The following is a 14164-nucleotide window of genomic DNA, read 5'->3' as shown; positions in this document are numbered from 1 at the left end:
ATTTTTACTTTGTTTATATACAGTAGTTTTTCTTTTTTACCCAACAAACATAAGGATACTGATAGACAAGGCACATGCATTTTTTACTTCTTGCATACTCAATCTATGGCAAATTCTTGTGAAGGAAGATAAGCATGTGAAGTTTATCTGGTTTCAAACTGAAGCAAAACACTGTCTGAAGGTTTCCTAAAGACCTGAAAAGCTCTTAAACCTATTGTTGCACCGGCGCCAATAAAGTCATGCAGATAGCAGATTTGAATAAAAAAAATCAAGTGCAAATACAAAAATAAGGTGAGTAAAGAAAACGGGGTTCTTAATTTTAATAATCACCCTTTATTAATATATGAACACAGAAACCCCCTGTTAACAGTTAATGTCACGTTTTCCATTCCATGACTAGTAAAATAATAGCCACGTCGCATCTATGACAACTCGAGGTATCTCACACGCACGCGCGTCTCAGTTTATGGCCAGCAATATCATTGTTTAAGGACATTATGGAATTTAGATAATGTCTGTACTATGTTATGATTACACTGTACAATTAAATAATAGTTGCTGAGTCTGTGATCTGAACACTTTACCTCAGAGCGTCCGTTAACTGAATGAATTTAAGAATATCACCTGAAAATCCGATAACATCAGCAATTTTCATTCAAGCAGCTGATTTCTGTAAATTAATGTAAAATTAAATGTATATTGCAGCACAGGGTGAAATCATTTACGATGATTTGAAACAAATATAATGTAAATTTAATATAAAACGATGTAAATAACGCTCTGTGTCGCGGCAGGATTTTGAACATGGTCCTGAGCCGTTGCTGGGCATGCGGCCGCCGGTGTGTGTAAGTTACACTCATAGAGAATGTGTTCGAATTTTAAAGACGTGGCGCTGCGCTTCTCGTCCGGTGTGCGACCACCTTTAAGGTGCTGTTTTATTTGAAGCCGAAGAACTCTGTTCTTAATACTGGCGAGCTTACTTTTTTCGGGTGTGGACAGAGTGTTCCACTCTAGCTGCGCGGGCGTGGACGAGCGCTGCGTCGTCTTCTTATTTGACAGACCTGTGTCAGCGGGTGCAATACTGCCACCTGAGAGGTCAACCAGGTACTGGCGCTGGAGTATTTACGTGTCATGTTATCATAAGAGTCCTATTCATTTTAAACATTGTGGTTATCGCCAATACCGGAATATTGTCACACTCTAAATTAACACGATGTCGATATTTCATGCTTTGAATATCACGATTATCGTCAACACCGGTATATTGCGACACCCCTAATATATATATATATATATATATATATATTATATATTATATATATATATATATATATATATATATATATATATATATATTTATATATGTGTGTGTGTGTGTGTGTGCACTGTGCACCGTGCAAAATCATTGACTCCCCTGAAGGCCATCTCTTCAAAAAGTGCTGATCATGTCACCCAGTGGAATCAGTGCCCTTACTGGGTCGCGCTTGACCCTGATCTCCACAGTACAGTTTTTACATGCTGCCGAAATGTCTCTTGCACAATGTGCAGATCAGTGACTCATTCCACCATGTTGTGTCCTCAAATTAAACCTTCATCCCCCCACCCCAACCCCAACCATCGCAGCCCAGATAAAAACCCACCAGCTATGTCCCACAACCTGCAACCACCAATGTTGACCTCCCCAACAATGAAAGCTTTAGCATAAGTTCTGCCAGGAAGACTCAATTGTTATGTCACTTCTAACCAATCGTGTTCTAATACTTGCAGTATAAAAGATTGGTACTTGCACACATCTGAGTTTGCAGATGCTCACACCATTAATTACCTCCATCCTCCCAACCACCACCAGGATGGTCCCTGTCCATACCTCCCAGAGGGTCGGCTATGCCCCCGCCTTCGTCTCCAGGCAGGAAATGCAGATTCCGTTAACCTCGGATTGCAAGCTACGGACGGGGCCTACGCCAAAGAACTTCATAAATACTTGCTTTCTGGGCTGTTAATAAATGTATGCTTTGTTATGCTATTTTGCTTCCTGAGTCTTTCTGGTAGAACTGTCTCTGTAGACAGACTTCGGCAGACAGGTCTGCAACAAGTTCAACATTGGGAGATGAACTAAATTCTCTCGTATCTTCTTTAACTTGTGTCTTCGGTCCACGTGCTAGAGAACATAATCCCCCTAACTTGCCGAGGCATGCCGGAATTAGCTTAGTTTATGAATTGCCTTCTTACATCTTTGGAATGACTTGTGTTTAGTAGAAAAAATACTTGTTTCCATCCCAGTCGATCATTTCATGGACACAGCCCACTCCATCGGTTTTGGAGGATTCTATTAAGATTGCTGGCTTGTGTCTACATGGCCCCCTGAGCTTTCATACACACCACAGTCCTCAGTCCTGTTCGAGCTTTTTCACAAGCTGATCTCCAGCACTCCCTCCCCGAGATAATACCAAACAAAGAAAGACAGACCAAGCTGAAAATGGCCACTTCATTTACATTTTCAACCTCCCTTCACCTATCCAGCCGTTCCATTCCATTCTTCAATTCAGAAACTTGCAGGCTACATCCCCATATGATCATCTCTTTGTAGACGACTACAACCACCCCACTACACATTTTTGGTTCCAAAATCACTTAAAATCAATTCTTGTTCAATCAGATATTTCAGGTCCAATTGGTTCCATATCAAAAAAGCCCATCAAGCACTCATCAGCTTACCAGTCCGCGTTTTACGAAACTTCAAATCCACTGTATCCGCCCCGTCAAACGCCAACCTACTCAGCATATCAAACTCTAATAGAAACTGCGGGCTTCGCTTCTTTGGGGGAGTACTTTGGGTTTGAGCCAAATTGAGTGGCTTTGAGTCCTCCCCTCGGACAGCATACCAAATTAGGGGTGGGAATCTTTTGGTACCTTTCGAATCGTTTCTTGAGGTCACAATTCGATTTAAAAATGTTTGATTCGATATGTGCATTTTTATTGTAGTTTACTGGTTTGTGTTACTTTTCTTATTTGACTCCGGTAGACAGTTTAATAGGTCTAGAAGGAAAAAATCCTACAGAATTAAATGTGAATCTTGAAATTTATTTAGTTTTTCTGCCCATTTTAGTCAACCCAATATTATAAAACAAATGCCCTTTAAGCTGAATACAAAATCATTACACACAGTCTTCTGTAATAAAACAACAACATTTTATTTAATTTTTTATATTAAAAATAGGAACAAAGGAGACAAATTACAAATAATAGGACAAATATAATAGAAAAATATACAAATTAAATAAACTAACTTGTTCAGGTACAGAAGCATAGGTTTACTAAACATGTAGTATGAAATACTACCGAAATTGAATAATCAAATGTAAAAAAAAAACACTGTATTGTTTTCACTGTATGAATTAAATATAAATTGATTCATAATAAGGATACAAAAGTAATTTAGTCAAAAGCAGTGAGTCATGAAACGGATGGCAACAATTTATGAGGCGGCTGTCCCTTTAAGAATGAATGCACGGATGTAGTTACACATCCGATTTTCTCCCATTTATTTTCGTTCGTGTAGTAGGACATAACAGACTCTGTTTACATTGAATACTCCACAGTCCACATGATGTGCATTTTGACATAATTGTGTGTGTGTAGCTGAGAAAGAGAACTGAATACGAGATTGCATGCATGTGAGAGGCAGCATCTGTGCGCGCACTTCGGCTGTGTCCGTCAGCGCGAGCACCGCTTGTTCGCGGCTTATTGTGATTAACGTCAATAACTTTCAGTAACTTTAAGTAGAACTGCGAAGTTAAAGCAGTCTAACACTTTAGAAAATCGATTTTTGAAATTTGTGAATCTATTCAAATCGGTAGAAAATCGCGATTCATATACGAATTGATTTTTTTTCCCGCACCCCTAACAAATATGCATACTTTTTACTATATCTTATTATATGTAATGGCGAACTCATGAAATGAGTCGGGAGAAGCAGATATTCAACCTCATGGGCGGTGTTCTGCCCCCACTTTGTGTTGCATTAGAGACATCTGTGGTGTAAAGTTGTATTGCATTTGATTTTTCATATTTTAGTCCCTCCTCTCTTGCCGTTGGTTTCCTGTTTGCGTCTGACTCTAGTCTATTGAGAGGACATGCAGCAGTTACTCTTTTCTCTTTGCCTTTGGTAGTTTTTGAAGGTCTAAGTCTGTAAGTATTTCTGTAGGAAGTATATCTACTTTGCTATAGTCTTTGTGTATTGTCCGTTTTAGCATAATATGTATGTTGTATTAATAGATGCTAATCGCGATTAGCATTTCTCCAGCGACACCTATGTTAAAGTTAGCTTAAATGCTTACTAGTCCTGCAAGTCTCATTATAATGGCTAATTTTTCTTATGGGATAGTTTTTATGTTAGACTTGAGTTGCATATTCATGTATATGTATATATGGGCAGTTTGTAATGCCATATTGTTATGTTTCTACAGTTTTACAAAATTGGAAAGATCCTTACTAAAGGCCTCTCTCTACTCTGGTTTCCTGGGTCTTTATTTCATGGATCTTATGTTAGCTATCTGCTACGCTAACCTGTCAAAGCAAGAGCAGAATAGTAAAAAGACTTACAATTCAGTCTGCTATCATAAGAAGAGTGAGTTGTCAACACTGCAGCCCAGAAGCTCAACATAGATTCAACAATCTATCATGGAGGAACAAAGCGAAGAAAAACCTCTGCCATACACAGAAGATGGGCAGTCTCAATACTCCTACCATACCAGACGCTCAATCCATTCTAGTCATGCCTCATCTCACAGTTCTGCTGCCACAAGAGCTAGAGCTAAAGCGGAAGCTGCAAAAGTCAAAGCTTCATATGCACAAAAAGAAGCAGACATGTTAATAAAGCAGGCACGGATTGAAGCGGAAGAATTTAAGAGAAAAACTGAGCTTGAAGTGGAACTGAAACGTAGGGCAACTGAGTTACAGGCCAACCTCAAAGCACTGAAAATACAGGGCGCTGCTGAAGCAGCTATTACAGAGGCTGAAATCCTTGAAGCAGCTTATGAGGAAGAAGTTGGAAAAACAACACAGCAGAATGTGACCAAATTAGCTCCGTATCACTCACATCAACGCACTAGTGAGTATGTGCAACAATATTCTCAGGAGCATGGGGAGCAACAGTCTCAACTCATGGAACCACAACCCATCTTTTCACCAGAGCACCAGCCAAACATGGACAATGGTGATACAGATAATCGTGGAATCCAAACACACAGCATGGAGGAAATTAGCGATGTCATGTTCCAAGAATTTCCAGCACAACGCCAGAGCACGAGCACAGCCTACGCTCAGCAAAGCCATGCACGCCCTTTGAAGTTCTACCAAGATGAATGCCGCCCTCTACAGACTCACGTCACACAATCTAAAGGTAAAACCTACTTCACGCCCTCTAGAGCACCCCTGCATGATCAGTCAGACACAACAGACTTAGCCAGATACCTGATTCACAAAGAAATAGTTAGCTCTGGGCTCCTAAAGTTTGACGATAAACCAGAGAACTACTGGGCCTGGAAAGCTTCCTTTGTCAACTCCACCAGTGATCTGAACTTAACCCCCAGGGAAGAGCTAGATTTACTGACTAAATGGCTGGGACCACAGTCTGCAGAGCAGGCCAAACGCATCCGTGCAGTTCACATCAATAATGCCAGCTCAGGACTCAAAATGGTGTGGCAGAGATCGGAAGAATACTATGGATCAGCAGAAATGATAGAAAACGCTCTGCTTAAGAAGTTAGAGGAGTTTCCAAAAATATCAAACAAGGACAATGAGAAGCTGTGGGAGCGAGGGGACCTGTTGCTAGAGCTGGAGGCAGCTAGGAAAGATGGATTCTTACCTGGACTATCTTACCTCAACACACCACGGGGAGTCAATCCCATCGCACAAAAGCTCCCCTATAACCTTCTGGAGAAATGGATCTCAGTTGGCTCTAAATATAAAGACGACCATCAGGTTCAATATCCCCCCTTTTGCGTCTTTGTAAAGTTCATCAGAGACCAAGCAAAGACAAGAAATGACCCCAGCTTTGCCGAACTGACCATGAGTGGTTCAGTTAACCCTCTGGAGTCTGAGCGTTTTTTTGGGCCCTGGGGGTGTTCTGACATGCTCTGACATTTGTGCTTTTTTCAGTTGCTTATAAACATATTAATGGCAAAGGTGTAAATTCACTCTATATAGCACAAACAGGACTACAATAATATGTGAGCCACATGTATGTACATGTTTTCATTTTTGAGAGAATAATGTTTATGCGTGGTTATCGAAAAAACAAAAAATTTAAGTTTTTGAAATAAGGCCACAAAACACATACTAAATATGTGGCAATAAGACTTTTGACTAATGGATGTCGTCGCCTATAGTTTTTTCTTCAAAATTATGTGAAAATAGTCTTGCTTTATCGTTCACATAAAACCATACATTGATTTAAATTGATGTAAAACAGGTTTTGCTTGGAAAGCCAATATGCGAGGGGGCGTGAACGAGGAGTGGTTTACACCTTAGAATACAATGTCCCACCCACTCTGCATAATTAGCCATTCACTCAGGTGTGACACTGACTGAGCCACAATGCAAGGACAAAATATATATTTAGAAGAAGACTTATATTGACCATTTAAGATTTTGCTTACATCTATCTTGTAAATATGTTTTGCTATTTTATTAAAACGGTTACAATTACAACAATAATTACAATTTCAACAATATTTCAAGTGTACTCTTTCTTTGTAAAAAAAATGATTATAGGCCTACATTTTATCTATGTATTCATTAGTTTGAATATAACCAACATTGGAACAGCTAACATCTTAGTTGATGACTTTATTTTTGACAAAAATAGTATTTTATATATAGAAATTGCTAAACAAAAGCTTATTTGATGTGGCAGTATATTCTACAGTAAAAACTGTACCCAAATCTAGTCAACAAAATGTTGTCTTTCATATTTCGTCTGACTGTAACGTTGTTTTCATGAAATATTAGGGCATATTGTTAATTTGCAGTTTAATACGTTGCTTATACAAATAGCCTACATTTTATTTCAACATTCAGTCGATTTTTTACTCATCTCAGTATAGCAATACAGTTTGCTAAAACATCATCATTCATTCACACACGCGACTGGAATCGCTCTCTTTTAATACAGATTTCACAAGATGAGAATATTTGTTTTTTATATAAATTACTTCATTTAAAAGAAGAGAATTCAAGCTTCATGCCTGTGTGTCTGTATTTTTTTTTAAAGTGAAAGTGACACGTGATGGCCAAGTATGGTAACCCATACTTGGAATTTGACCTCTGCATTTAACCCATCCAAGTTAATGCACACACATTAGGAGCAGAGTAGTGAGTAGTTAACACACACACTGCAAACGTGGATACACACACCCAGAGCAGCGGGCAGCCTTTGTGTGGCGCCCGGGGAGCGATTAGGGGTTAGGTGCCTTGCTCATGGGCACCTCAGTCATTTCCCACCGGTTCTGGAATCGAACCAGCAACCTTTGGGTCACCAGATCAACTCCCTAACCACTAGGCCATGACTGCCCCCTGTGTCTGTTTGACTGAGTATTCGCTGAGTTATTGTTAATTTTTGGACGCGTTTCAGAATGGACTACACTGGCAGAGAGAAGGCAGAACTCGCTTCGTGTTTATTTTTCTTTATTTGGCAAAAAGCACAACACTTTGTTTTTATTGTGAGTATACACAAAAATAATACACATTTAACAGAATCGATTGATGTATGAAACTCCTATGGAAAATCAAAGTCAACAGAGTATTTATGAGTTTCTTTTACACTAATAAAAAAAAAGTTAGCTGGTATCGCCGGCGATACCGTAGACCTCAGGGGGTTAAGATGGATAAACCTCCAACGCACCAAACCATCTGTGTTCACCAGGAAGACTGAGGTTTCTTCAGAAAGTGGTGATAAGCAAAACATGGAGAAAAAGGTTGAGGATCCAGATAGATTATGTCCATTACATAATAAGCCCCATCCTCTAAGAAAATGCTGTGGCTTTCGCAGCAAGACCATAGATGAACGAAAAGCTTACCTCAAAGAGAAACACATCTGTTTCAAGTGTTGTGCCTCAACAAGTCACCTCGCCAAGAACTGTGACAAATCTGTGCAGTGCAAAAAGTGCAACAGCAACAAACACTTAGCTGCACTTCACCCAGGGCCAGTGCCATGGAAGTCATTGAGCTCTGCTGTTAAGGGGGATCACGGCGGGGAGCAGCAGGAAGATGAGACTCCAGAGGTTATGTCAAAGTGCACAGAAGTCTGCGGGGACTCATTCGGCTCCCGATCATGCTCCAAAATATGTTTGGTCCGAGTCTACCCTGCAGGCCAAAGAGAGAAAGCTGTTAAAGCATACGCTGTCCTTGATGAGCAGAGTAATAAGTCCCTGGCCAAGACCGAGCTATTCGACCTTTTGGGCATTGGAGCAAATGCTGCACCATACACCCTTAAAACATGCTCAGGGATTGTGGAAATATCAGGACGACGTGCAAGCAACCTCATAGTTGAGTCAATAGATGGAAATGTACAGATCTTGCTTCCATCACTCATAGAGTGTGACATGATGCCAGATGGCCGTTCAGAGATCCCCTCAGCAGAAATAGCACATCATTATTCTCACCTCAAGCCAGTGGCGGATAAAATCCCAGCCATAGATCCGGATGCAGCCATTCTTCTTCTACTCGGCAGAGACATACTGCGCATACACAAAGTACGTAAGCAGTATAATGGACCCAACAATGCTCCATATGCACAACAACTTGACCTTGGCTGGGTCATTGTTGGAGAAGTATGTCTCAGAGGAGCCCACAAGCCTAGCAGTGTTAATGTTTACAGGACCGATGTCCTCCTTACTGGGCGTACGTCTTTCCTTAGACCATGTCATAGTGTTATTCACATCCAAGAACAGTTTGACAAGAGGAGATCAAGTCACAGTATACAAACCTTGAAAGAGATGGACATACTGGCAGATGACACCGATGATCTTGGAAGCACAGTATTCAAAAGAACAAAAGAGGATGAGAAAATAGCTTTGTCTATTGAATATCAAGCCTTCCTTGAGATCATGGACAAAAACGTCTACATGAATGAAGCAAACAGTTGGGTATCTCCCTTACCATTCCATTCCTCAAGGCGCCGTCTCCCAAATAATAGAGAGCAAGCAGCCAAACGTCTCTCATCTCTGTGTCGCACACTGGATAGAAAGCCAGACATGAAAAAACAATATATGGATTTCATGCAGAAAATCTTCAAGTCAAACCAGGCAGAACTAGCTCCGCCATTGAAAGAGAATCAAGAGTGCTGGTATCTACCAACATTTGGTGTCTACCACCCTAAGAAGCCAGATCAAATACGGGTGGTGTTTGACTCCAGTGCCAGGCACGAAGGTGTCTCCCTCAACGACATCCTCTTAAAGGGACCAGACCTCAATAATACTCTTCTTGGCGTCCTTCTTCGTTTCCGCAGGGAGCCTTTTGCAGTCACAGCAGATGTGCAACAGATGTTTTACTGTTTCACAGTCTGTGAGGAACACCGTGATTTCCTAAGGTCCTTGTGGTTCGAAGATAATGACTTCACAAAACCAGTGACTGAATACCGAATGACAGTACATGTATTCGGTAACAGCCCTTCACCAGCTGTGGCCATTTATGGCTTGAGACGGGCAGCGCAAGAAGGACAAAAGGAACATGGCCAAGATGCTAAGCAGTTCATCATGCGGAACTTTTATGTGGATGATGGACTCGCCTCATTCTCCACTGCAGAAGAAGCCATCGACATTCTGAAAAGAAAAAGGGAGATGTTATCTCAGTCAAGCATCATGTTGCACAAGATAGCATCAAACAGCAGCACTGTTATGAACGCTTTCCCATCTGAAGATCGTGCCAGAGATCTAAAGGATCTGGATCTGTCATCTGATCCTTTGACTCTCCAACGCAGTCTAGGCCTCATATGGGACCTGCAAACAGACAGCTTCTCCTTCTGCGTGTCTGATGAGGAAAAGCCATTCACTAGAAGGGGCATCCTTTTGACGGTCAACAGTATATACGATCCCTTGGGGTTTGTGGCACCTATCACGATTCAGGGAAAGGCTTTGGTGAGAGATATCTCCATAGAAGAGTACGATTGGGACACTCAGCTACCAGACGACAAAATAATCCAGTGGAAAGCCTGGAAAGATTCCCTGATGGAACTTAAGCTACTTCAGATCCAGAGGACCTACCTTTCTGTTTCTCTGCTTGCCACTGTACACAGAGAAATTTGTGTATTTGCGGATGCATCGACTCTAGCTATATCAGCTGTAGCCTACCTTAAGGCAGTTGATACAGAAGGACACAGTCATGTCGGGTTCATCATGGGGAAGTCCAAGCTGGCTCCACGTCCTGCGCACACTGTCCCTCGTTTGGAGCTGTGTGCAGCTGTCTTGGCAACAGAGCTTGCAGACCTGATAATGCATGAAATCGATGTGGAGATTCACACAGTCAAGTTCTACAAGGACAGCAGGATTGTACTTGGCTACATTCATAACACGTCCAGGAACTTCTATGTCTATGTTGCAAACAGAGTGACAAGAATCAGGAAATCTTCGCACCCTAATCAGTGGCACTACATCAGCACCAGCCATAATCCTGCAGATCATGGATCCAGGTCTGTCCCAGCCTCTTTCCTAAAAGACACCAACTGGTTTTCAGGTCCAGCTTTTCTGACAAAACCTGAGTTGGATGAGTCTCCTCAGCCAGAGATATTTGACCTTCTACATCCAGAGTCTGATGCAGAAATTCGCCCTCAAGTTTCAACCTATGCTACAAAAGCTACAGGTGGAGGTATCGGCTCTTATCGGTTTAGTAGATTCTCCAGTTGGAAATCACTTACCCGTGCAACAGCCAGGCTCATCCAAAAGGCCAGAGCCTACTCCAAAAATACTGACCATAAACAGAGAATGGGTGAGCTTCCTCAGGCAAAACTCATAATTATGAGAAGCGTACAACAGGACTTCTTTAAAGAGGTAATTAAAAACCTCTCAAAGGGTGAAGAAGTCTCCAGACACAGTTCAATCAGAAGTTTGGATCCCATCATTGATGACAATGGTTTGCTGAGAGTTGGAGGCCGAATATCGTCAGCAGACATGTCCTGGGAAGAAAAGCATCCAATCCTTCTTCCTAAAAACCATCATGTCTCTACTCTGCTGGTAAGACATTACCATGAACAGGTTGCTCACCAAGGACGACACTTCACTGAAGGTGCAGTTCGTACAGCTGGACTGTGGATAACAGGAAGTAAGAGATTGGTGTCAAGTGTGATTCACAAATGTGTGATCTGCAAAAGATTAAGAGGAAAGTTGGAAGAACAAAAAATGTCTGACTTAACTCTAGACAGACTCACCATGGATCCTCCGTTCACGAATGTTGGACTTGACGTTTTCGGACCTTGGACCATCTCGTCGCGCAGGACCAGAGGTGGTCATGTAGAAAACAAACGCTGGGCAGTTATGTTCACCTGTCTGAGTACACGAGCGGTGCATATTGAGGTCGTAGAGACCATGTCAACCTCCAGCTTCATCAATGCTTTGAGGAGATTTACCGCTATCAGAGGTCCTGTGAGACTGCTCCGTTCCGATAGGGGCACAAACTTTGTTGGAGCTTGCAAAGAACTGCAAATAAACTCAGAAGATCCAGAGTTGAAAGCTCACCTGCAAGAAAAAAGTTGCATCTGGACATTCAATCCTCCACACTCCTCTCACATGGGTGGAGTGTGGGAGAGGATGATCGGTGTTGTACGCCGCATTTTGGATGCCATGTTGTTGAAGGAGAACTGTCGCCTCTCTCATGAAGTACTTGTGACTCTCATGGCTGAAGTCATGGCAATCATGAACGCAAGACCTCTAGTTCCAGTGTCCTCTGATCCAGGGATGCCAGCTGTTCTCACACCAGCAATGCTGCTCACTCAGAAGATTGACCCAGTATCTGCTCCTCTGGGGAACATGGATCTCAAAGATCTCTATAGCAAGCAATGGAGGCAAGTCCAAAGCCTTGCTGAAACTTTCTGGAGACGCTGGAAGCAAGAGTACTTGGAGACGCTCCAGCCCCGCAAGAAGTGGAAATCAGAAAGACCGAACCTGGAAGTTGGAGATGTGGTACTCCTTAAAGACCCTCAAGTTAAAAGGAATGAGTGGCCCACAGGTGTTATTGTGGAAACCATCCCCAGCCGTGATGGCAGGATTCGGAAAGTCAATGTGAAGATCATGAGACAGGGTACTCCCAAGGTGTATTCAAGACCTGTGTCAGACGTTGTGCTGCTTCTCAGTAAAGGGACATAGTGGTATTATTTAATACCAGGCGGGGAGTGTTCTGCCCCCACTTTGTGTTGCATTAGAGACATCTAGTGGTGTAAAGTTGTATTGCATTTGATTTTTCATATTTTAGTCCCTCCTCTCTTGCCGTTGGTTTCCTGTTTGCGTCTGACTCTAGTCTATTGAGAGGACATGCAGCAGTTACTCTTTTCTCTTTGCCTTTGGTAGTTTTTGAAGGTCTAAGTCTGTAAGTATTTCTGTAGGAAGTATATCTACTTTGCTATAGTCTTTGTGTATTGTCCGTTTTAGCATAAGATGTATGTTGTATTAATAGATGCTAATCGCGATTAGCATTTCTCCAGCGACACCCATGTTAAAGTTAGCTTAAATGCTTACTAGTCCTGCAAGCAGGGTGGGAATTATGTAATTTTAGGGGCAAGGACATTTGGCCTCCACCTTTTCTTTTTTTGGGGGGGCACCAAGGCCATATGACAGGGCACAAAGGCCATTGAGTACAATTCGATGGTTTTCCCATTCAGATTGATACCATAACATCCTAATTTGGAATAAGACATGGATTATGACTTTTTTTAATAAAAAAAAAATTTTTTAATGAGAGAGAGAGAGAGAGAGAGAGAGAGAGAGAGAGAGAGCGCGCGCCATTACATCCAGAAGGTATACACCCTCACACAACAATAGAAACAACATAAATGCCAATAAAAGCATTCAGAAACACCACAAATGCCAATAAAAGCATTCAGAAACAACACAAATGCCAATAAAAGCATTCAAAATATTCATTCAGTCCTCTATATCATGTGAGAATGTGAGTTATTAATTATGATTATCAAAGTTTACATTCAATATAGGCTATAAACAAATTTTGTGTAAACATGTTATAATTTGCCTATATATATATATACATACATACATATACATATATATATATATATATATATATATATATATAACATAAATTGTAAGAATATGACTAATAGTAAAGACTAGTACTAATAAATAAACATTAGGCCTATTCTAAAGTTATTAAATAGCAGTCCCAAACTAGTTTTTGTTAATACAATGTTGGTATGAGCCACTACAGTCATTTAAAAATATAAAAAATAACACAAAGAAAAAATTGTGGCATTTTGGGGTTAATATGGAAAGGACAGTTACCATGGTGAATACACAATATTAACAATAACTGTTAATGAAACATGGAAACTGCTCCTGGTGAATAAAATAGAATGAAAATCATACCTGCATTACTTTTATTTCGTGTAATTTACAACGTAACGGAGTTGCATGCTCGTAGTTTCTTTTGCACTTGATCAGTGAGGCGATACAGCGCGCGCCGCCGCATTTGCGCGTGCAATTGAAGAGTGTGCGCTACGAGAACAGGATAACGGCTGACAGCACAAGAAAGTCAAAACTTTATCTCAGCGTACACTTATGTCACTGCCTGGTAGTTCCTATTGTGCTGAGTTTTCTGAAGTAGTCATGATTCGCCTCTCATAACATATGCTCTAAACACGCACGCAGAGTGGAAAAGGAGGCGCGGGGAGCAAAGATCACAGCGCAAATTTTTTTTATATCGATATATCGCCCAGCCCTACACTGCACCTGCGCGAATCCACGAACTAATTGAAGTTCAGAGACTACTTGGGTGGCTCGCTGTAATTCAAAGCAAGCCCACTATGCCGCACTGGCGCTTTATACATGGAACTTGGACAGGGCCAGGGCACACAGGCCACTGTGGCCGTACGATGATTTTTTTTTCACGGGGCATGAAGGCCAAAGTGTAGGGCAACGGCGGCCATGGCCGCGTGGCCGCG

At 41.5% G+C, this 14164-nt stretch overlaps 1 long non-coding RNA gene across 1 annotated transcript; it reads right to left on the bottom strand.

The window, feature by feature from the left end:
- Positions 1-12949: 12949 nt before the first annotated feature.
- On the bottom strand, positions 12950-13908 carry LOC309493139. Its single transcript, XR_014203813.1, has 2 exons — positions 13267-13908; positions 12950-13236 (listed from the first exon to the last, which is right to left on the bottom strand). It is a non-coding gene; the product is annotated as an uncharacterized lncRNA (long non-coding RNA).
- Positions 13909-14164: the final 256 nt, after the last annotated feature.

Source organism: Leuciscus leuciscus, assembly GCF_965113295.1.
Source record: "Leuciscus leuciscus genome assembly, chromosome: 2".
NCBI classification, from domain to species: Eukaryota; Metazoa; Chordata; class Actinopteri; order Cypriniformes; family Leuciscidae; genus Leuciscus; species Leuciscus leuciscus.
This window is presented reverse-complemented; position numbering and strand designations above follow the sequence as displayed.